The sequence below is a fragment of the Dama dama genome, chromosome 32 (assembly GCF_033118175.1).
Source record: "Dama dama isolate Ldn47 chromosome 32, ASM3311817v1, whole genome shotgun sequence".
NCBI lineage: Eukaryota > Metazoa > Chordata > Mammalia > Artiodactyla > Cervidae > Dama > Dama dama.
The window spans coordinates 43,574,421-43,596,943 of record NC_083712.1 but is presented as its reverse complement, the minus strand read 5'-3'; the positions used below and the strand labels follow the sequence as shown (position 1 = coordinate 43,596,943).

The window sequence follows — 22,523 nt, the reverse complement described above, 5'->3', positions numbered from 1 at the left end:
CTAATTGAGGAGTCAGCTAAGGCCAATGTGGATTATCACTTGTTGTTGTTTAGCTGTCCAGTCGTGTCTGACTCTTTTGCGACCCCACAGACTGTAGATTCCCACCCCACGGACTGCAGTCTTCAGGCTCCTCTGTCCATGAGGGTTTTGCCAGAAAGAATTCTGGAGTGAGTTGCCATTTCTTTCTCCAGGGGATCTTCCTGACCAGGGCTCGAACTTGAGTCCCCTGCATTGGCAGGTGGGTTTTTTTTTTTTACCACTGAGCCACCAGGGAAACCCGGATTATCACTGCTGCTGCTAAGTCGCTTCAGTCGTGTCCGACTCTGTGCGACCCCATAGACGGCAGCCCACCAGGCTCCGCCGTCCCTGGGATTCTCCAGCAAGAACACTGGAGTGGGCTGCCATTTCCTTCTCCAATGCATGAAAGTGAAAAGTGAAAGTGAAGTCACTCAGTTGTGTCTGACTCTTAGGGACCCCATGGACTGCAGCCCACCAGGCTCCTCCGTCCATGGGATTTTCCAGGCAAGAGTACTGGAGTGGGGTGCCATTGCCTTCTTATCGCTAACCTCCTCCAAATTCCTTAAAACAGGATCACGGAGCCAGTGCACCAGAGCCTCTCTGTGCTGAGAGAGGTCTAGGTCTTTCTACTGATAGGGGAACACTGTGGGCTAATCTATGCCAACTTTCTATTGTCTGAATACACCTCACACACGTCCACCTTTTGAAAATGAGACACACAAAAAGATACTTCTTGAGACAATCAAGGAAAAAATTTTTTCACTTATCAATATATTTTAACACTTATACATCATTAATCATCTACATCATTCTTTCTAAAGGCTAATAAGAATTCCTCTGTATGGAGACACTAGAGTATCTTAACCACTTCCCATTGATTTATATTTATGATTTTCTTCTCTATAAATAATGCTTCAGTGAACATGCTTTACATACCTTTGGATACTACTCTGATGATCTCTGTAGGATGAATCCTTATAAGTAGATTTACAAGGTTAGAGTATGAATTTTTTTTAAGAATTTTTTGATGTGGACCATTTTGAAAGTCTTTATTAAATTTGTTACAGTGATGCTTCTGTTCTATGTTTTAGCTTTTTGACCTCAAGGTATGTGTGATTTCAGCTTCCTGGCCAGGGATCGAACCCACACCTCCCCCACTGGAAGGCAAAGTCTTAACCACTGGGCCACCAGGGAAGTCCCAGAATATGCATTTTTTAACTGAGGTATCATTAACACAATATAATTAGTTTCAGAAGTATAATGCAGTGATCCAATATTTGTATAAATTGCAAAATAGTTGCCACAGTAAATCCAGTTAACGTCCATCACCACAGTCAGTTACAAAATGAGGACATTTTAAGCACAGCCTGGCTATTAGGCAACTTTTAAAGGATGATCATCAGTTTTTTAGGTGTGAAGATGGCATGGAGGTCTTACACAATAAAGACATTATTCAGTTGAAATAAATATAATATTCAAGCAGTATGTACTCCCCCTGCTACCCAAGGGAAACTTCAGTAGGTCCCATAATTCTCTGGCTACTTGTAGGTAACAGAAACTCCTAAAGTTACTTAAAGTCAAAAATACAATGATGATTCAGAAAATAAAATGTCAACTCAGTACATTATCCATCCTTGAAGTAAGGCCAAAAAAGTAATTCTCCCCACCTCTCCTTCCTGGCTGTGGTTACCTCCCCTCCAGCGTTGGAATGGCCACCTGGCTGCTAATACCATGAAAATGAAGTGGCACAGACTTCTGGGTGTCTCCCAATACCCACTCGTCCCTTCCTCTTGACAAAAGGAATCCCAATTTTAAGCTGGGCCCATAGTGACCCAACAATAAGCTTCTATGTCCAAAGATCTCTTAGAGCTGGGCATGACCCCGTGACTCAGCTCTGACTAGTGACACATAAACAGAAATGCTGAGTGTGTGTCTTGAAAGTATCCTTAAAAGGGAGGGAGCAGATCCTGCCTCTGTCTGCCCGAGCTATAATGTGATGGCTGGAACTGCAGCAGCCCCTCTGGCCCTGAGCACGAGGACCACAGTCATGAGCCTGGGCCTTGGGGCAGTGAACTAGGAGGGGTGATCCTGACAACTCTGTGGAGCCCCTGAACTACCCACTTTCCTACTGACTGTACATAAGAGAGAAATTAACTTGTACTGCGTGTTACCACTGTTCTTTCACTTACACGCCGGCAAACTTACTCCTCACCAGTACAGAAGGTTTTGCACTCTCTGGACCAGCAGATACCCAGACCTGACTCTCTGACTCTTGTGGGTACTTCTGTAGGGACTCCAGGGACTCCCCTCAAATCCTGTGCTATGGGTGATGGACCCAGCCCCTGAGACTCAGTCCACAAGCTCTCCTCTGACTGTGCCCTTGAGTGGGGGTCAAAGTTCCAGGCTGGTCCCCCTTCCTGCAAGGGCCACACCTGGTCCAGGGGAAGCATTCACAATCACCCCAACACACGTGGCAGTGGGGGGCCCTGTCCCAGCAGCTCTCACTCTCCACACCCCCAAAACATCTCACCAGATTCAGAGCCAGCCCCCCCAGCGCCCAGCTGAGGGGACACAGCAGCACCCCCAACCCTACTTCCTCCCGGAGGAGGGGCTGGTGCAGACTCACAGCAGAGGATTCTCCACAAATAGAGCGATGCTTTTTATACCCTCTGAGTAAGGAGGATTTTCAAGAGCTGTGAACCTCGTGTTCAGACACTGCCTCTGAAATGCCCATTTTGGTCTTTCTCACAACTTATTTTTGTCACTGCTATTTGATACATCTGGGGGCTTTAGTCAAGTTTTCCAATTCAACAGCCTGTGGCAAAAACAATAAATTTTATGTGGACACAGCAGGGGAAGGAGAGGTGGGACGAATGGAGACAGTAGCAATGAAATAAATATACATCGTCCCATGTAAAATAGATAGCTAATGGGAAGTGGCAATATAGCACAGGGAGCTCTGCCTGGTGCTCTATGATGGGGAGGGATGGAGTGGGATGGGGTGGGAGGTGGGGAGGGAGGTTCAAGAGGGCGGGACATGTGTATACCTTTGGCTGATTCATGTGGATGGATGGCAGAAACCAGCACAACATGGTAAGGCAATTATCCTCCAATTAAAAATAAATAAATTTAAAGAAAACAATAACTCACGTGGGGATGCACGTCGGCAGTAAACTCTAATAAAGCAAGGAGACGATTAACACAGTACTTGGAAGCGCAGTTAGTCCTGGGTGGGGGTGGGTTGGGAGGAAGGCAGGGAATCTGACCCAGAAGCTACGTTGGGGCTTCAGAGGGAACGTGCTAGATGCTCCCTGGACAGCCATTCGCTTTGTTATGATAAGCTAAAAGGGACACGCATGCTTACACGTGCATGTATTTATCATGACTAATGAATTTAAAAGGAAGCAGCAGGCACAGCGTAACATGTAAACTCCACAGCAAACAATCTGGACATGAGCCTGCACTTGACAACGAGGCTATGAACATGATACAAAGTGGAGCAAGCCGGTCCAAGTGTGACCCTTCCCGTGGTGGCCTCGGAGGCGTGAGGGGTGGAGGTCAGTGCTGCGGCAGTGACAGATGAGAGCGAACAGATCGCAGCTGCTGTCTGGGGCCCTGGAGCCACCCGAGGGGAGAAAGTCCCCAGGCCCCGCGAGCTGGAAAGGAGTTTGGACCATCTGCTCAGCCCGCCGGCCCTGGCTGTCCCCAACACCGCCCACCCGAGGAACGTCCGATCAAGGCTCTTCAACTCTCTCTGCGTGACTTTTGTAATTGCCAGAGAGACCTTCTGATTATGATCTGGTTTCTGGGAGCCCCGTGAGGGGCAAAGAAGGTGCTGATCACGGAGATTTTCCTGTTGCTACTGCTAAGGCGACGCCAGCTCTCTCACCATCAGCGAGGGCAGCTCACCTCGCGTGATTCTCACAATCAAGTAAACCTGACTGAGAGACCGCAGAGGAGGGAGACTCAGAGCAACCAGCTCCAAGATTCAAATAGCGCTACTCGCTTCACCCGTTAAAAGCTGTCATCGTGAGCGATTCCCAGAACCTCTCTGGGCCTCAGTCTCCTCACCTGTAAAGTGGGAATAACGGTGGTACCCACCTCCTGGGGTTGCTGTGAAGACCCCATGAGTTAATGGTCCTAAACCACTGAGACAGCGGACGTCACAGCGCGAGTACAGCATAAATGTTTGCTACGACTCCCACTTTACAGGCCGAACACCGGAGGCTCAGGTGCTAAGGTCACTTGCTTAAACCCCATCCCTGGCACCGAGTCAAACTCAAGTACGTCAGGCTTCAGACCCCACATGCTTAACCACCAGGCTTCTTACCAACCACCAAGACAGTCACTCGTCAAGGTAAACGAACCACTGCCCTGGCGTGTTGGTGAAATGACTTACTCAGGCCTGATGACGCCACCGCAGGCTGACAAAGGTCAGACCCTGGGCCTCCGGAACAGAGAACCCGACTCCCCAGCTGAGCCCACGTCGGCCGAGCAGCAAGCCACCTTCCCTCGGACCATCATCCCAGGAGAGCACGCAGCTGCGTCCCTACCCACCCCCCACTAAACTCGGAACCACTCAGCGGGAGACACTGGCCCCTAGTTCTCCACTTCTAGGAAGATGGCAATGAGCAAATACAAAATATAAGTTCTTCTGTGACCCCAGACAGGTTCTGCCTTGAGCTAGTTAAAAGGCAGCAAGCTTTCCTTCAATATCTTTCTAACTCGAAGCTCAGGGATACCACACCTGTGAAGGGCAAGGAGATGGGCCCTGGCCCGAGGGTCACCTTGGGAGACTTGTCATCAGGCCTGAAGGCAAGTGCAGGGACGCGGGACCCCTGGTAACACCCCATGACCTTGAGGAGGGCCAACCTCTCTGCACTGGCATCCCCACGCAGGAAGCAGAAAAGTTGGACCAGACAATCTGTGAATTCCCTTCCATTCTCTGATCTTTATATCCATATTTTAACTCAGCGAAATCTCATTTTGAGTTGACCGCATTCAAAAACAACTCAAAATAACTCTCACTTCAAGGCAATACAGATTGCTTTCTTTCCAGAATGCAAAAAGGGCAGGCAGTGCTAGGGCTATTTGCAGTTGTGAAGGGGAAAAGGTGCTTTCAAAGCTCCTACGTGAGCTGTTGGGACCAAGAGAGGGAAAAATCTATTAGCCTGGTAACCACACCTCACATGAAACAGGCCTTAAAAGCTTTTCTCCCTGACAACAGTAAGCAGTAAACCAGGCCTATTGCTAAGCTGGTTCATGCCCATCAACCCCAGATTACACTTGGCACATGTGTGTGCTCGTGTGTGCACATGCTCACAACAGACTGTGGATTTTTTTAGAAAGGTAAATACTGAAGCAGTACCATAACACTTTCAAAAAAGACAACGTTCGTTACAGGGATCTCAAAATTAGGTGGATAACTTATCAGAGACATTAGCCTGATCCATAATCTTACCTTTGGCCTCATACAACAAAGTGTTTGCTATGAAATCCACAACAAAATTAACTTCTGAATTAAAACTGCACAGAAGAAATAAGCTGAAAAACTCAGTAATGGGGATTTCCCTGGTGGTCCAATGGTTAAAGACTCCACAATTTCAGTGGAGGAGGGCCTGGGTTCCACCCCTGGTCAGGGAACTAGATTCCACATGCTACAAATAAAGAGTTCACAAGCTGCAACTAAGACCCAGTGCAGCCAAATAAATAAATATGTTTTTAAAAGTAAGTAATGGACCACCCCATTGGACTATCAGAAGATAGTGGTTTGACACCTAAAATTACTCTTTTTATCTGCTGCATGTATAAAGTGCAACTATAATATTTACTGATGGGTTTTCTCTTCCAAACAACACTGTCACTTGTATTTTTAGCCTTTAAAGCTATTTTACAATTCGTCAATTTAGTAAAAATTAGTTTCATCAGAAATATCTGTCCAGAAGCCTGACTCATGAAAAAACACGAACTACAGACAATACATCACTCCACTCATTTTTAAAAGATCTCATAATCTTTGTAGCAGGACCTTTCTTAATGGCCTGACAGGGCTGAACCCTCCATCAAACTTTGCTGCATTATATCTGGTACATGGGCACTCTGATAGGAGGGAAAAAGAAAAGACAAACGATCCAGGAAGCTGAGGTATGTCACACGGAATGACCAGGCTATTACTCCGAACGATAATGCAGGCTTGTGCTAAGCACATTGCCTAATTAGACTTCACATGAGGGGGAAAACACTTTAATATTTAACGCGTGTAATGGCGTAATCAATGTACACAAATCAGGCTTGATAAGGAATACTGCTTATTAAAGAGCAAGACAGATGGCTACAGGAGAGGTACCATCATTCAAGGTAAAACCTCAGTCTCCCATGGTGGGCGCCAGGCATGCACTCTCCAATCACCACCCCAGCCCCGGCCACACCGTGCATTATTCAGCCTGCCCGCTTGCTCAACAGACTACAGATACACCCACATCATAGACGCAAGGAAATCCCTTGGTTGAAACAAGTCAGCTCTGCCACTTCTCAAAGCGTCTTAACCACTCTGACTGCTGTCAAAATCCCCATGAGTCAAGATCTCCGTCTCTCTCATAATCACTTCAGCGAGATAATTAGTCCTCCTTTTTATTACCTTCAAGAACACTTAATGTGCTGGGAGCCTTCCTGACTCTATTAAATCCAGCCAGCCTGCCGCAAGATTATGAATGCATAATTGATTTACAGGTAGCTTGCAAGAAAACACCAAGGTAGAAAACAGTATGTGGGAACAGAGTTACAAACAGGCACGCTTACGAACAGCACGTGATACTGAAAAGGATTTTTAAGGACGGGTCATGTGTTTGGTTTCTCCAAGGTCAGCTTTACACGCACGGGCAGGGATCCTAGGAGGTAACTTGTCCTGTTTGTGAACACAGTTTCTTCTCTACCCTGTGGATTTTAAGTTGATGTCTCTGTTCATTTCATGCGTGTTTACAGAGAACCTTCCATGTCTATACATTGAGCCACTCTGCTCGCAGGGCATCAAACAACTGCGTGAGCTGCAGTCCCCACGCTCCAAGGGTCTGCGGTCTTGTCCAAAAATGACAAAAGGCGCTGCTGCAGCAGGCTTGTTACCATGGGGGTACCACGCCTGGACTCAGGAGCTACAGCGCCAAACAGACTTTCGTGAAAATGCTGGGTCTCCAGAGGGATCAGGTAGAGAGGGAGGTGGGAGGGGGGATCGGGATGGGGAATACATGTAAATCCATGGCTGATTCATGTCAATGTATGACAAAAACCACTACAATACTGTAAAGTAATTAGCCTCCAACTAATAAAAATAAATGAAAAAAAAATTTTTTTTAAAAAAAGAAAGAAAGAAAATGCTGGGTCTCCCTGCCATGCCACCAGTCCTGCCACGGCATCTGGTCTACCTGAATCTTGGTTCTTTCTGTCTTTTCATAGGAGTTTCAAAAACTTCCACAAATATAGTGCTTCGGATATTACTTAGTACCTAAGTAGATTTATTCCTAAGCTTCTGCCACTTTTGCACTCCTGGTGGGGAAAAAATGGGCCTCCATTTAATTTAAAAACCTATTATTCAACCCCTGCTGTAGCTTCAGTGACACCTATATTCACATCTTATTCCTCTTAGGCGTAAACAATCCGATTTTTGATTTGTGTCCATAAACAAACTCATCCAGAACTATTCTTACCAAGTGTTTCCAGAAAGACCATGCGTTTCAAGTGCAGAGGACAAAGGGTTTCAAATTTTAAACCTCTCGCTGGATGTGTACAGAATGACTCCAGATGAAGCTGGAATCATTCAATTTGATTCATGGAGCATATGGCCATCATTCCCACTTCTGACGCTGTAAAATCAACAGGAAATAAAAACGAATCCTGTTGATCTTGAAGTAGGCACAAAGAGCTCACCATCCCAGGGTCGATGTCCCACGTGGCACTAAGCCACGGCTTGACAGTATATCCCATCTTCGTATTTCATGCTATGGGCTCCTTGAGGTCAGAAACCCTTGTCTTTTTACCTACATATTTCTAGCACCGAGAACAGCGCCAGGCACATTCAGGAAAATCTGAGAGTGGTACATCACTGTTGGGGCACCTAAAACTACCTGCCAGCGGCCTGGTACCCAAGGAGACTGCACGGCCCATCGAGACCAGCGAGATGGGAACAAGTAGCCTGGGTCATTCCCACTCAGCACCTGGGTCATCTTAGACAAGGCACGTCCCCTCTCCAGGCTTCTTTCTGTTCTGAAAACCAGGAGACAGTCCAAATGATCTCAAATGTGCTATTATTTCTGCAAAATACTGTTGGTCTAACTGATCTGAGAGATAACATTTCTCTTGATGTATGCTTGCTAAGCGGTGGTCCCCCCCAACCATGACTTCCAACACCAAGCAGTCACCGACAAGACCGTTAAGTGAAGTCGACAAATCCTCCAGAATCCAAGTGTTCCCTTCAGATGCACCGTTTTGCCATTTCAAAGATTTTTAGTTCATGTAGACAGACTGGTGCCAGGCACTCTTCGCCTAGTGGATGGCTAGGCTTTAGTAAAGCGTCTCCATTCAGTCTCTGACTCTCATTCCTAAGTGATTTAAGAGTTGCAGTTATGCCTGTCAACCTCACACTGGCATTACATTTGCCCCCCTCCAAAATAATGAAACGGTCACTAAATCACTTACAGAGACCAGCGAAGAGAGTTTCTAAAAGCTGGTGCCTCCCACACACCTCCACCCCAGGCAGCACGCTCCCCACAGACCCAACCATCACCTCCCTGTGCTTTCAGGCAACCAGACGTGTCTAGATCCTGCATCTCCTCCTGCCTCCGCCCCGTTTCCATCAGAATATGAGACTCGTGCTCGGCATAAAGGCCCTGAGGAGGCTAATGACAGCCCAGGCACTGGTCTAGACTCACTCTTGGAGGAAGAGAAAAAGGTAATTCCAGTAAAGCTGGATAAATTCTCCTGTATACCCAAGGATATTCACTGAAAAACACACTCAGGATCATTTATTTACATCAGTGAATAATACCCTCTCTACAAAGAAAAATCATCTTTGAGACAACCCAAGACCCAAGATGTGGAATCGGGTCATGTGATCCAAGGGAGTAACTAGTTTTAAGCTCAGGTTCTGGCTTCAACCACCGATCTGACTGATGGAGCCGTTCACAGTCCATCCACTCCACTGCATTGCATTAAAATGGCCCCTGAGTGTCAATGACCAAATTCCTACTTTAGGGATTAAGAACCTGCTCATGGTCAGAGTCAGTCAGCTGGGGAATCCTCTCTCCATCAATCGAGACTCCTTCTGTAGCAACCTGTATACACAGGGCTTCCCTGGTGGCGTTAGTAGTAAAGAACCCGCCTGCCAATGCAGGAGACATAAGAGACCTGGGCTAGAACCCTGGGTCAGGAAGATCCCCTGGAGGAGAAGATGGCAACCCACTCCAGTATTCTCATCTGCAGAATCCCACAGAGGGGCCTGGCGGGCTACAGTCCATAGGGTCACAACGAGTCCAACACGACAGAAGCGACTTCGCAGGCCATGTGGAGGAGAAAAACAAAACAAAGAGAAACCCTGTAAATTGAGCTCTCTCATCATTCTGGCCCAGAAACCTATGGGCCACAAGTTCAGCAAAAAGACATAAAGTTCAGCTCAGTTCAGTCACTCAGTTGTGTCCGACTCTCTGCGACCTCATGGACTGCAGCATGCCAGGCTTCCCTGTCCGTCACCAGCTCCGGAAGCTTGCTCAAATTCATGTCCATTGAGTCAGTGATGCCATCCAACTATCTCACCCTCTGTCATCCCCTTCTCCTCCTGCCTTCAATCCTTCCCAGCATCAGGGAAGGACCCTCCCAACCAAAGAACATGCTTCAGACACAAGACTTTGAATGTCACAGGCACATCCAAAGAAATACCACCCGAAACACTTCTCCTCTGCTGGCTTCTCATTACATAGGCACACACTTGTGTGCTCAGTTATTCAGTCGTGTGGGACTCTTTGTGACCCCATGGACTGTAGCCTGCCAGGCTCCTCTGTCCATGAGATTTCCCAGGCAAGTATACTACAGCAGGCTGCCATTTCCTCCTCCAGGGGATCTTCCCGAGCTAGGGATCGAACCCATGTCTCCTGAGTCTCTTGTAGGGGTAGGTGGATTCTTTACCACTGAGCCACCTGGGAAGCCCCTCATGTAGCCACACACATCCGTAAATAAATCTCACTTCTACACAAAGAAGACAGCCAAAGGTACCCTGGGTATTTTGAGCGATTTATGTCTATGATGTCCAAGACGTACTTATTTTCTACCCATCTGTATGTAGAGTAGATAGGAAATAAGATAGGGCCTGCTACTATCCTTTGGGCAGCTCGTTGAAATAGCCGAGAGACACTAGCCATTCTTTCCTCTTTTAAAATATTTATTTATTTACTCAGCTGCATTGGGTCTTAGTTGCTTCCTGTGGGATCCTTCACTGCAGGGCATGGACTCCAGTTGTGTTGCAAGGGCTCGGGAGTTGCGGCGTGTGGGCTTAGCTGTCCCTTGGCATGTGGGATCCTAGTTACCCAACCTCGATCAAACTGGCGTCCCCTGCATTGCAAGGCGAATTCTTAACCACTGGACCACTAGGGAGGTCCCTGGACGTTCCTTCTTTAACAAGACCCAGTCACGGTCTTGCCCCTCCTGGCCTAAGACTGTGACCTACATGAAGACATTGAGGGCAGTTTTATGGCATCAGAGTCTACCCCCAGACACCTTATCATCGGGACACACACACAGTGGACATTCATGACATACTGGATTACAATCCTCTAGAACTTTAGACAAAATTAGAATTGAAGAGCGCAGGCCCGGGCAGACGCAGGAGCTCCCGGTCCCCGTCTTCCCTCCCGCCTTCCTCCCCGGGCAGCTCTGCAATCACAGCAGCTGATGCCACTATGTCCCCCCCCACGTGCCAAGCAGTCCACCAACATTTTCTAAATCAATCTGCCTGCTGCCCAACGCGATGGGCACTATTATCTTCATCTTACAGATGAGAAAACTGAGGCCTAGAGAAATTCAGTGACTTGCCCAGGAGCACAGTTAAGAAAGGGTGGAGTGTGAACCTGGATGAACGGGCTCCAAGGCCCAGGCCCACCCCCAAGGTGCTGCCTCCTCGCTCAGCCTACTTCCTCCCAGACATTGTCACTTACCTGCGTGTGTGTGTATGTGTGTGTGTGCATGTGTGTGCAAGCGCACTCACTCAGTCATGTCTGACTCTCTGCAAACCCATGGACTGTAGCCCGCCAACCTCCTCTGTCATAGGACTCTCCAGGCAAGGATACTGGAGTGGGTTGCCATTTCCTTCTCCAGGGGATCTTCCCGACCCAGGGATTGAACCCGCATCTCTTGGGTCTCGCTTACTACAGCGATCAGGAAACATCCATTCCACTCAGCTCTCCAAGAACCTCGGGAACCAACATGGATTTCATGAGCAGAATTCCTCTGCTCCCAACAAAGCTAACCTTCTGTGGCTTTTTTAAAGTCTGCCTGTTCATTTCATTTTAATACACACTATTAATTCTATTAAATGGGCTTTTGAAGACTACAGCAGCTTGCTTTAAATGAATGGTTCCCTGATTCAGTACCTTTTTAAAACTTTTTGCATTTTTTTTTTAAACCCTGAATCAAGCTTCTCTTGCACCTGGGCAGGTTCTGTTTGCTTATCCACAGAAGGGCTGGTTTATGACCACGTGCCAACGCAGGACAAATGACTCAGGGCTCCTGTTCCCTGGCTGAGGTGCCGTTCCCAGACTGTAATGATTTTGTGAAGCCTGCATTCCATCCTTACCACACATGGCATCTACTCCCGGACACCAAACAAGGCGGCCCATTATCATAAAACCACTGGGAACATCTCCCTGAAAACACCCCCAACCTCACAACAGAGTCCACGCTACAGAAATGCCAGGAGGACCCTGACCAGCACCCCTTGGGCCTGGCGCCCTGCCTCACCAGGAACAGATCTGGGTGTGTTTAACCGAATCCCCAACTGGAATAAGCAAAGGCTTATTCTCCTGTGATACCAGCGAGCCCTTGAAGGTCTGGAGTGGAAACTGGCAACAACTAATCATTCTGACTTGGCTGTTTGCTGGGAGAGGCTGCGGTGCTTCTGGAAAAAACCCTGCAGAGGGAAGCCAGGGAACTGGGAGTCTGTAGCCAGCCCTGCAGCACTGGGGGGCAGTCCGGGGGCCTGCAGGCCACTCCTTGCGCCTCCGCACAGCCGCCAGCCTGCCCATCTGAGCCGCCTGACCCCCCTCGTGCCCCCGAAAACAAGCTGCTCACATTTCTGCCTCCCCTCCACCCAGATCCCAGGCCCCTTCCCCTGAGCCACTCTCAAATTCAGCTGTGGCTTGTCCCAATTTTCCTGAGACCACAGTTCTTGGCTGCTCCCCTCAAAAGACCCTCATCCTCATCTCTGGATCCCTAGTCGCCTATCCTGGGCTCGAAGCTGCCCTGGCTCCCTAGAATTCATCCTCCTCTGGGCTCCTGGGTAGCAACCCGACATGGCAGAAGCCCTACACTGGGACCAGCTCACGTGTCACTAGATGTCCGGTCTGTCCCAGCCCCACAAGGAAAGCCAGAAAGGAAGATTTTAAATCAGTCTGTCTAGGATGCTAAGCCTCTTTATCTCTACCACCCCCTGTAATTGGGGATGGGAGGAGAAGAGACAGGTAGGAAAGAAAAAGAGGTAGGCACCACTGTGGGTCAGGACTCCCCACTTTTAGGGGTCTCATGCCTTCCCAAGCATCTCATTTAATTTCTGCAACCACCAACAGAGTATTACCATTCCCCTTTATGACATATACATACATACACACATACATTCCCCCTGTGATACATACACACATACATCCCACATCATGTATGTACATACATACATTCCCCATTATGATACATACATACATACATACATACATACATTCCCCACTGTGATACATACACATACATTCTACATCATGTACATACATATATACATTCCCCATTGTGATACAATCACACGTACATTCCACATCATGTACGTACATACATACATTCCCCATCACATACATACATACATATATACATTTCCCATATGTACATACATACATTCCCCAGCAGGTACACACATATGTATATTCCTCATTATGACATGTATACACACACATACATTCCCCATTATGATACATACACACATACATTCTCCATCACATACATACATACATATATACATTTCCCATATGTACATACATACATTCCCCATCATGTACGTACATACACACATTCCCCATTATGATACATACACACATACATTCCCCATCACATACATACATACATATATACACTTCCCATTATGTAATACATACATTCCCCATCATGTACACACATACGTACATTCCCCATTATGATACATACACACATGCATTCCCCATCACATACATACATACATATGTACATTTCCCATATGTACATACATACACTCCCCATTATGTACATACATACATACATTCTCCACTGTGTACATACATGCATACCCCATTATGTGCATGCATACATGCATACATTCCCCATTATGTACACACATACACACGAACATTTCCCATCATGTACATGCATGCATGCATACATTCCCCATTATGTACAAACATACATACATACATACATTCCCCATTATGTACATACATACACATGAACATTTCCCATCGTGTACATGCATGCATGCATACATTCCCCATTACGTACATACATACATACATACATTCTTCATTATGTACATGCATGCATGCATACACACCCCATTATGTACATGCATGCATACATACATACATTCCCCATCATGTACATACATACATACATTCCCCATTATGATATATACATACACACATACATTCCCCATTGTGATACATACACACATACATTCCACATCATGTACATACATACATACATTCCCCGTTATGATATATACATACATACATATATACATTCCCCACTGTGATACATACACATACATTCCACATCAAGTACATACATATATACATTCCCCATTATGATATATACATACACTCATATATTCTCCATTATGATACATACACACATACATTCCCCATCATGTACATACATATATACATTCCCCATTGTGATACAATCACACATACATTCCACATCATGTATGTACATACATACATTCCCCACCACATACATACATACATATATACATTTCCCATATATACATACATACATTCCCCATCAGGTACACACATATGTACATTCCTCATTATGATATATATACACACACATACATTCCCCATTATGATACATACACACATACATTCTCCATCACATACATACATACATATATACATTTCCCGTTATGTACATACATACATTCCCCATCATGTACACACATACATACATTCCCCATTATGATACATACACACATGCATTCGCCATCACATACATACATACATATGTACATTTCACATATGCACATACATACATTCCCCATTATGTACATACATACATACATTCTCTGCTGTGTACATACATGCATGCCCCATTATGTGCATACATGCATGCATGCATGCATACATACATACATTCCCCATTATGTGCATGCATGCATACATACATACATTCCCCATTATGTGCATGCATGCATACATACATACATTCTTCATTATGTACATGCATACATGCATACACACCCCATTATGTACACACATGTATACATACATACACTCCCCATTATGTACATACACACATACATTCCCCATTATGTACATGCATGCATGCATACATACATTCCTCATTAAGTACATACATGCATACATGCATACATTCCCCATTATGTACATACACACATACATTCCCCATTGTGTACATACATACACACAAACATTTCCCATCGTGTACATGCATGCATGCATACATTCCCCATTACATACAAACATACATACATACATTCTTCATTATGTACATACATGCATGCATACACACCCCTTTATGTACATGCATGCATACATACATACATTCCCCATTATGTACACACACACATACATTCTCCATTATGTACATACACACATACATTTCCCATCATGTACATGCACGCATACATACATACATTCCTCATTAAGTACATACGTGCATACATATATACACTCCCCGTTATGTACATACACACATGTACAAGAAACTAAGCTTCAGAGATGTCCACTGGCGGGACCCAGACCCCTGGTCAGTGAGCAACAGAGCTGAGATTCAAACCCCAGCAACGCCCCCCACAAAGGCCTGGAGCCTTCCTCTTCCCTGCAGCCTTTCCACACCTTTGCTGTCTCTTCAGTGTCTGGCAGAGCACCTTCAGAAAAGAGGTGAGAAATTTCTGTTAAGTGAATGCATGAGTGGTTGACTCCAGCCTTCACATCTGAATATTCTGCAACCCATGTGCTGGATTTTATTCATACATTCTGCTTATAACATGCCTACAAAGCACCTTGTTAAGACGTTAAATGTTGTGCAGAAGTAAGTTGTACCATACTGTATTGTATTTCAAGCTACTAGAAAAAGCCACATAAATGATCTACAAATAAAAAGTGCTGAAGCAGACCCACTGATAACAGTTTATTTATCATCTTGCTCCATCGGGTCTAGAAAAGGGTACAAACACAAGAATCTAAGGAAAATCAATGTTTTCACATTTTGCTAACCCTCAGGACACAAGCACATTTTCCGAGCTACCAATTCAAGGAGTACTGATGCTGGAAAAGACAGCAGAGTGTGGGAGACAAGGACCCAAGGCCCAGGCCGTCACCTCTGAGCTGACCTTGGGCAGGTAACTCGCCTCTCTACATCCTGGTTTTTTCATTTGCAAAATGCAGATAATAAGAGTGTGTCTTTCTAAGGTTGCTGTGCTGGCAAAATGAGTAACTCCTGGCCCGCATTTAGGAGACAGGCTGCCACGTGGTTAAGGGCTGTGTGAGCCATTTTTGTCACATGAAGAGAAGAACTATAATGGAAATGCAGCAAAAAATCTGAATGAATCACTTGCTTCTGCAGACATTATTATAAGCACCAAGCTCACCTGAAGCCTCTGTTCCAGACTGCTGTGCCTACCAGCAAGCTCTACCCTGAAAGCAATGCCATCAGGAATAAATAATAGCAACCACCAGCATCAGCGATGGTACGTCTCTCATCAACCAGGTGCCCGGCACTGTTCTAACCACTTGAACAGGTGTAAGCCTCTCACACAGTTGTGCAACCTGTGCCCCCACAAGAGTGCCCTGCGGGAGCTGAGCAGGCTGAGGTCACACTCAGTTGCCCATGGATGCTCCAGCTCACAGGGGCATCTCCTGGAACGGCAGCAGCCTGTTCACAGAGGTCAGCAGATACAACTGAAGCAGGTTTCTAAAGGGCGGGAGACAGAAGCAGAAGGTCACCTTTGCGAGCACCCAGGACCTAAGTCCAAGGCCAGCACCTTAGTAAGTTCATCAGCGGAGTAGATGTGGATTTCCCCCAAGCACCAGGGTGCTGTGCTGCGCTCAGGCCCTCACTTGTGTCCGACTCTTTGCAATCCTATGGGTTGCAGCCCACCAGGCTCCTCCATTCACGGGGCTTCCCAGGCAAGAATACTGGAGTGAATTGCCATTTTGTCCTCCAGGGGATCTTCCCGACCCAGGGATCGAACCTGCATCTCTTGCATCTCCTGCACTGGCGGGCGGGTTCTTTTGAACGGCCGCCATTATCAAGTTGCAGGGCGTGTGCCCACGTGCCTCGGTGTCCAGTGTACACAGACAACTCCCATCCCCTCCTTCCTATTTCCCACTTCCCTCTTCCTCCATCAACTCAAATATCCCTGGGTGTGAAAAGGAAACAAAGGATCAGACATGACCCCGTTTGTTTCCCACTCTCTGAAAACAGCAACTAAAATGATCTGTGCAAAGCAGCGTGCCACTACGTCGCAGGATCCAAACTTTTCTCTGCCAACTCTAGCAGTTCTGTTTCCATGCACCCAGCACCACCCAAGCGCAAGTTCCTAAAAAAAGACTCCCAGGTGTTAACAGGCGGCTCCTCCCACCCCCGGCAGCCACCATCTTGGTCAGCTCCGGGGCTCCAGGCCAAACTCAAACGCTCTGCACGTGGCTCTACACACACACATTGCTGTGGCTGAGTGTCAGCCACCTTCGGGGGGGAAGGTGGGGCGTGAATATGGGGAGCCCTCACTGCTGGACGTCTGAGGGCCACCGCAGCACTCACTCAGCTCCAGAGAAGAGCTGTTGTGCAAACAGGATCTGTGTGATTCTGTGACGTGCTCAGAATCCCAAACATAACTCCCAGACATTAGCTTACTCGTGGGGAAGGGATAATAAGAATGATCTACAACCTTCGCGAAGCAGAAATTCCTCTTCCCCGGTTCTTAGTAATGATCTAGACTTTGACCGAAAGGCAGCAAAGAACAGATTGCCTGGTTTTCAAGGGTCGCCATGTGACATGCATCCAGACAAAACTACAATTCAAAAGGAAACACGCACCCTCACGTTCATAGCAACACTATTCACAATAGCCAAGACACAGAAGCGACCTGTCTATCGACAGATGAATGGATAAAGAGGGGACCGAGAGGTTACCACACTAAGTGAAATAAGTCAGAAAGACAAATACCATACAATATCACTTATAAATGGAATCTGAAATATGACACAAATGAACGTATATCTATGAAAGAGAAACACACTCACAGACATAGAGAACAGACGGGTGGTTGCCAAGGGGGAGGGGGCTGGGGGAGGGGTGGAGTGGGAGGCTGGAGTCAGCAGACGTAAGCTTTCATGCAGACTCAACAAGATCCTACTGGACAGCACAGGGAACTATAGTCAGTATCTATGATAAACCATAATGGAAAACAATATAAAAAGAATATATATCCTAATCACCCCACTGTACAGCAGAAATTAACACATTTTAAATCAACTACACATCCATTAAAAATACTGAAAAATAAAAGTTCCATCATGTGAAAATCAGAAGTCTGATGACTTTCTGAACTGATAAGAAACCCCTCGGTAAAATTTGGGGCTTGCAATGCACTGAACTCTTCTGTAACTGTTGTTAAGTTTTACTTCACCGATTGGTATTTACTTTGTCACTGTAATTATAATTTTACTGAAAAGTTGAAAGCACAATAGTCTCTTTCTCACACACAAACAATATGTCAATATTTTCAGTCATCATGTTTGCTTACATACCTTGTGTTTTTTTTTCTACCAAATAGCAAATTCCATCTGACAAATAAAAACACCAACACACCTTCAAGTTGTCCAATAATGTCAAGCCTGACTAGCTTCATTCAGGTTAGAATCTGGAAATAAGAGGGTTTTTCAAAAACTCCCAGAAGAAAAATGCTTTTCAACGATACATTCTCAGAATATAATAAAATATACTTTTCATGTGTCAAATTTCATGCAGCCCCTTTTTTTAAAAAGACACCAGCAGCTTCTGCTGGCCAGATAAATTCCTTGAGAAGCAAGTAATTAGTGCTCCAAGTACCAATTGAGGAAACAAAGCAATATTAAGCACATTAAAAGATAAAAATAAGCTCAACCAAAAACACTCTCCCTAAACCCTGAAAATACTAGGCCAAAAGCATAGATTTGAATTTTTAGACAGTTTTTCAAATCATATATTGGAATATAAGGATATACAGAGCAAAAAACCCAATTCCTAAATCTCTTTTAAACCTTTAATTTTAAAGTTATTCTAAAATGGTACCGAATCTGACATTTAAGACCACCTGCACATATTTTTAGGCCTTCAGTAATGCTTCTCACACAAGATTGCCCTTTTCCATGTGGAGAACCCGAGAAGTTCAGTTCCTTTGCTATTGATACACTACAGCAGGGGTCCCCAACCTCCAGGATCTAATGCCTGATGATCTGAGGCAGAGCTGATGTAATCAGAATAGAAATAAAGAGCACAATAAATGTAATCCACTTGAATCATTCTGAAACCATCCCCTACCCACCCCTCAGTCCGCGGAAAAACTGTCTTCCACTGAATCGGTCCCTGGTGTCAAAAAGGTTGGGGAAAGCTGCATTAAAGGACATAATGGCAAAGAACAGCCTGGCTGATATACTATGCAGAGGGGGCACCTAGTGGTGGAGCCGCGGCTCTGACTTGGCTTTGCAGTTTTTCCAAGGCTGCTTCACCACCAGGGCAAATGGATAGGTGATAAAGTCTACCTGAGCTGCCTTCCATAATAACCTCTATTAGCCCCAATATACAGTAGAGCCATCATTTAGAATCCCAAGGTGCTTTCACTAGGAAAAAAAAAAAAACGTGACTTAAGAATAACTTCATTACATCCTGTCTTTCAAATCCACAAATATTTATGAAGCCCCACCCTGCCAGGCCCGAGCTGGCCTGGAGACACAAGCTAAGAGCCAGAGCTAGCACCGTGCACTTTCCCGTACTTTCTTTCCAACGTGACAACATTATACCAGGGACAGACCCGGAGCATCGTGAAGACTGGGAAGGACAATTCATCAACCTGTGGCTTCACGATGGAGACTCACCAACAGGAAAAACCTGCAGGATCGCCCACCCCCACTGTTTCCAAACACCCAGAAGGGCGGCATCTGAGGCTCTTCAGTCAAGGGCGCTTGAATGAATGGACAGGAAGGAAGGTGGCAAGGCAGAAGGAAGTTTAAATGAAAAACAACTATACTGAGGCATGCCAGATCTGGAAGGAAGACAAGAGACAACTTTTCCAGAGCATTTACTGTGCTTCCGATGCTAGGGGTAAGTCCCTAAATGTTATTTCCTTTTCCCGAACAGCTTCATAAAGTGAGAGATATTATTGGCTCTTAACAAAGTGGAAACCAAGGCTGTGAGGTTGCCCAAGGTCATACAGTTAATAAAGGGGAGGCTGCTTGGAGACGAGGAGTCTGAGATGGCAAAGCCAAAGTTCCCATCACTTCAGTATGATTTGGTGAATCCAAAAGCTGGAGATTTTGCTTTGAACTTCATTAATACAGTTTGCAGTTTGGAACACAAAGATGAACAGAATTAAAGCATTTCAATACCATACACTTTAGAGCACATACAGGATAGAAAGAACCATCACATATTTCAAATGTAGTGGCCCATCTCTGGTTTTCCAGGAACCGACCTTCTCTGGAAGCACAACAGCCCACTCCACATCCTATTATGCACCAGTTCAATGGACATGAACTTGAGCAAAGTCCCGAGACAGTGAAGGACAGGGAGGCTGGCCTGCTGCTGTCCATAGAGTCTCAGAGAGTTGGACTGACTTAGCGACTGAACACCACCACACGTGTTCAAATCACTTTCTAAAACTAAAGCTTCATGTTTTCACTTTATGCTTCTATATCCAAGTTTGAAACACTTTTCTCCTTCCAATTAGCAACATGACACCACTGGGCAGGGCTTGTTCATAACTTCATTGTGGCCAGTAATGCTATGATAATGATGACTTTCTGGAATGAAAATGTGAACAAAATACAAGAAATCCGGCAGAACTGAATTTCAATTTCTAGTAAAAAAGACGTGAAAGAACAGCTAATTATCTTTATTATCTAGACTTCTCTAATAACATTGAGTAAAAACCACTCAGAGGCTTTGAAATCAGAATAAAAGTGGAGTTTGCGAAACACCCCCTCTATCATGAATTGGTGCTTCCCAGGGCTCGCTGTCTCGGCTTGCACGCTGCTGTTTTGCCTCCTCCTCTCCCGTCCCTTCGCTCGTCGATGAAAAGATAACTTCAAAGTCCCCGACGCCAGTGCAGGTGCAGGAAGCGCCGCGGAAACAACAACTTGGGGCGTCTTTGTAGCGCCTTCCTCACCCACCCCCGCCCTCCGCCCTCCGCCCCACCCCAGACCAGTGCCCTCGAATGGCCCCTCCACAGGCCGCACAAGGCACTTCCTCCCAGCACCCCGAAACGCGGCGACCCTCGGGCGCGATCGCCCCCCGGCCCGGGTCCCAGGCCAGAGGGCCGGCTGCCTCCCGCCGCCAAGGCGCGCTCCCAGCGCCCGCTCCATCCCAGGGAAGACGATTTGGTGCGGAGCAGCAAAGCGGTCACGCGGGCACGTGCAGAGGCTACTTTTTAAAGTGGGTGTTCGAGAAAGTCACTAAACAGCTAAAGGCCGCCGCCGGAGGCTAGTGAAGCCAGAGGGACCCCGGCGCGGCCGCGCGCGACCCCTCTCGGGAAGCCTCGCCGGCGACCCCGCGCGCCCACCTGCGGGCGCGGCGCCTCGCGATCGCAGCCGCCCTCGCCCCTCTCCTTTCCCTCCCCTCCCTGCGGCGTGACCCCCCTGTGCGCGGCCCTGCCTCCGCGAGCCCCCCGGAGGTGGCGGGCCGGGGGGCGCCGGGACGCCCCCGACGGCCCCCGCGGCGCCCGCGCCCGGCCCCGACTCACCGCGGGGCGCTGCCGGCCGCTCCCAGCGCCGGCGGCTCCTCCTGCGCGGCGCCGCGGGCTCGGCTCCACCTCCCGCTCCGGCGGCCGCCGAGCCTCCGGGGACCCGCGGGCGGGGAGCGCGGGGCCGCCGCCAAGCCCGGAGCCGGGGCTGGGGCTGGGGCTGGGGGGCGACGAGCCGCGGGCGGGGCGGGGGGCGCGCCGGCCCGAGCGGCTCCCCGCGCACCGGGCGCGCCCGAGACCACCCCGCAGGTGGCGGCTCCGCGCGCGCCCGAGGCCCGAGAAGTTGCGGGAGGGGGGCGAGGACGCGGCGGCAGCCGGGCTCCGGCCGGGAGAGAGAGGGTCTGTGTCTCCTCGGCGAGGGTGGTCCTTTCTCTTTCCGGACCCCCTCCCTCCCTCCCACCCGTCTGGCCCCTCGCCGCTCTGGGCGGCCCTCCCCGCCCTGGGCCGACTCACTCACCAAAACTTTGCAGACGGCGCTGGGGAGAATTAATCCCGTGATCGCCGTCTGCGCGGCCCTGGGGGGTTCGGACGCCCGCCCCGGAGACAGCGTGTACTCGTCGCGCGCGAAGGTCGGAAAGCGGTGAGCCCCGAGCCCCGCCGCTGCGGGGAGTGAGGTCTGCAGGGACCCCTGACGGCCGCTGGGGGGCCGCGGAGGGAGGTGGCGGATGGGGGTGGAGAGCGGGCAGGAGGGTGTGGACGAGAAAGCCCCCGACACACACACATGCCCTCGGGGCCACGGGTGCCCTGGACTTGTAGGTTTTCTTCGGGAGGCGGAGTTTGGAGTATCTTGAACCCCGGTATAATGAAGGGGACTCGGGAGGGCCAGTGTCCAGCGGGAGGAGGCCACCTCTCCACCTGCCGTCCCGTCTGCAGAGGCCCCGCGGCTGTGCCAGGGCAGGACCAGAGCTAAAACGCAGTCTTCTGGCTCCTGGTGCCCCGTCCACTGCCTGGCCAGACGGAGCGCTGGAAGTCCGCAGGCCGAGGAGCTGCGGGCACAGGGCCGTAGTCCCGGAGGCAGGCACCGTGTTTGCCTACTGGAAGCACCTCCAAGAGCCAG

The 22,523-nt window shown here is 47.9% G+C and overlaps 1 protein-coding gene across 7 annotated transcripts in view; it reads right to left on the bottom strand.

Moving 5' to 3' along the window:
• Positions 1 to 22,082, bottom strand: part of CSGALNACT1 (chondroitin sulfate N-acetylgalactosaminyltransferase 1) — a 321,780-nt gene extending 299,698 nt beyond the window's left edge. For 6 of the 7 annotated variants that reach the window (XM_061134454.1, XM_061134459.1, XM_061134455.1 and 3 more), the window contains exon 1: positions 21,924 to 22,082. The gene's annotated coding sequence lies outside the window, so the exon portion shown is untranslated. Of the gene's footprint in view, positions 1 to 21,466; positions 21,505 to 21,923 lie in introns of those variants that run through there. The other variant, XM_061134465.1, reaches the window with a different exon arrangement.
• Positions 22,083 to 22,523: the final 441 nt, after the last annotated feature.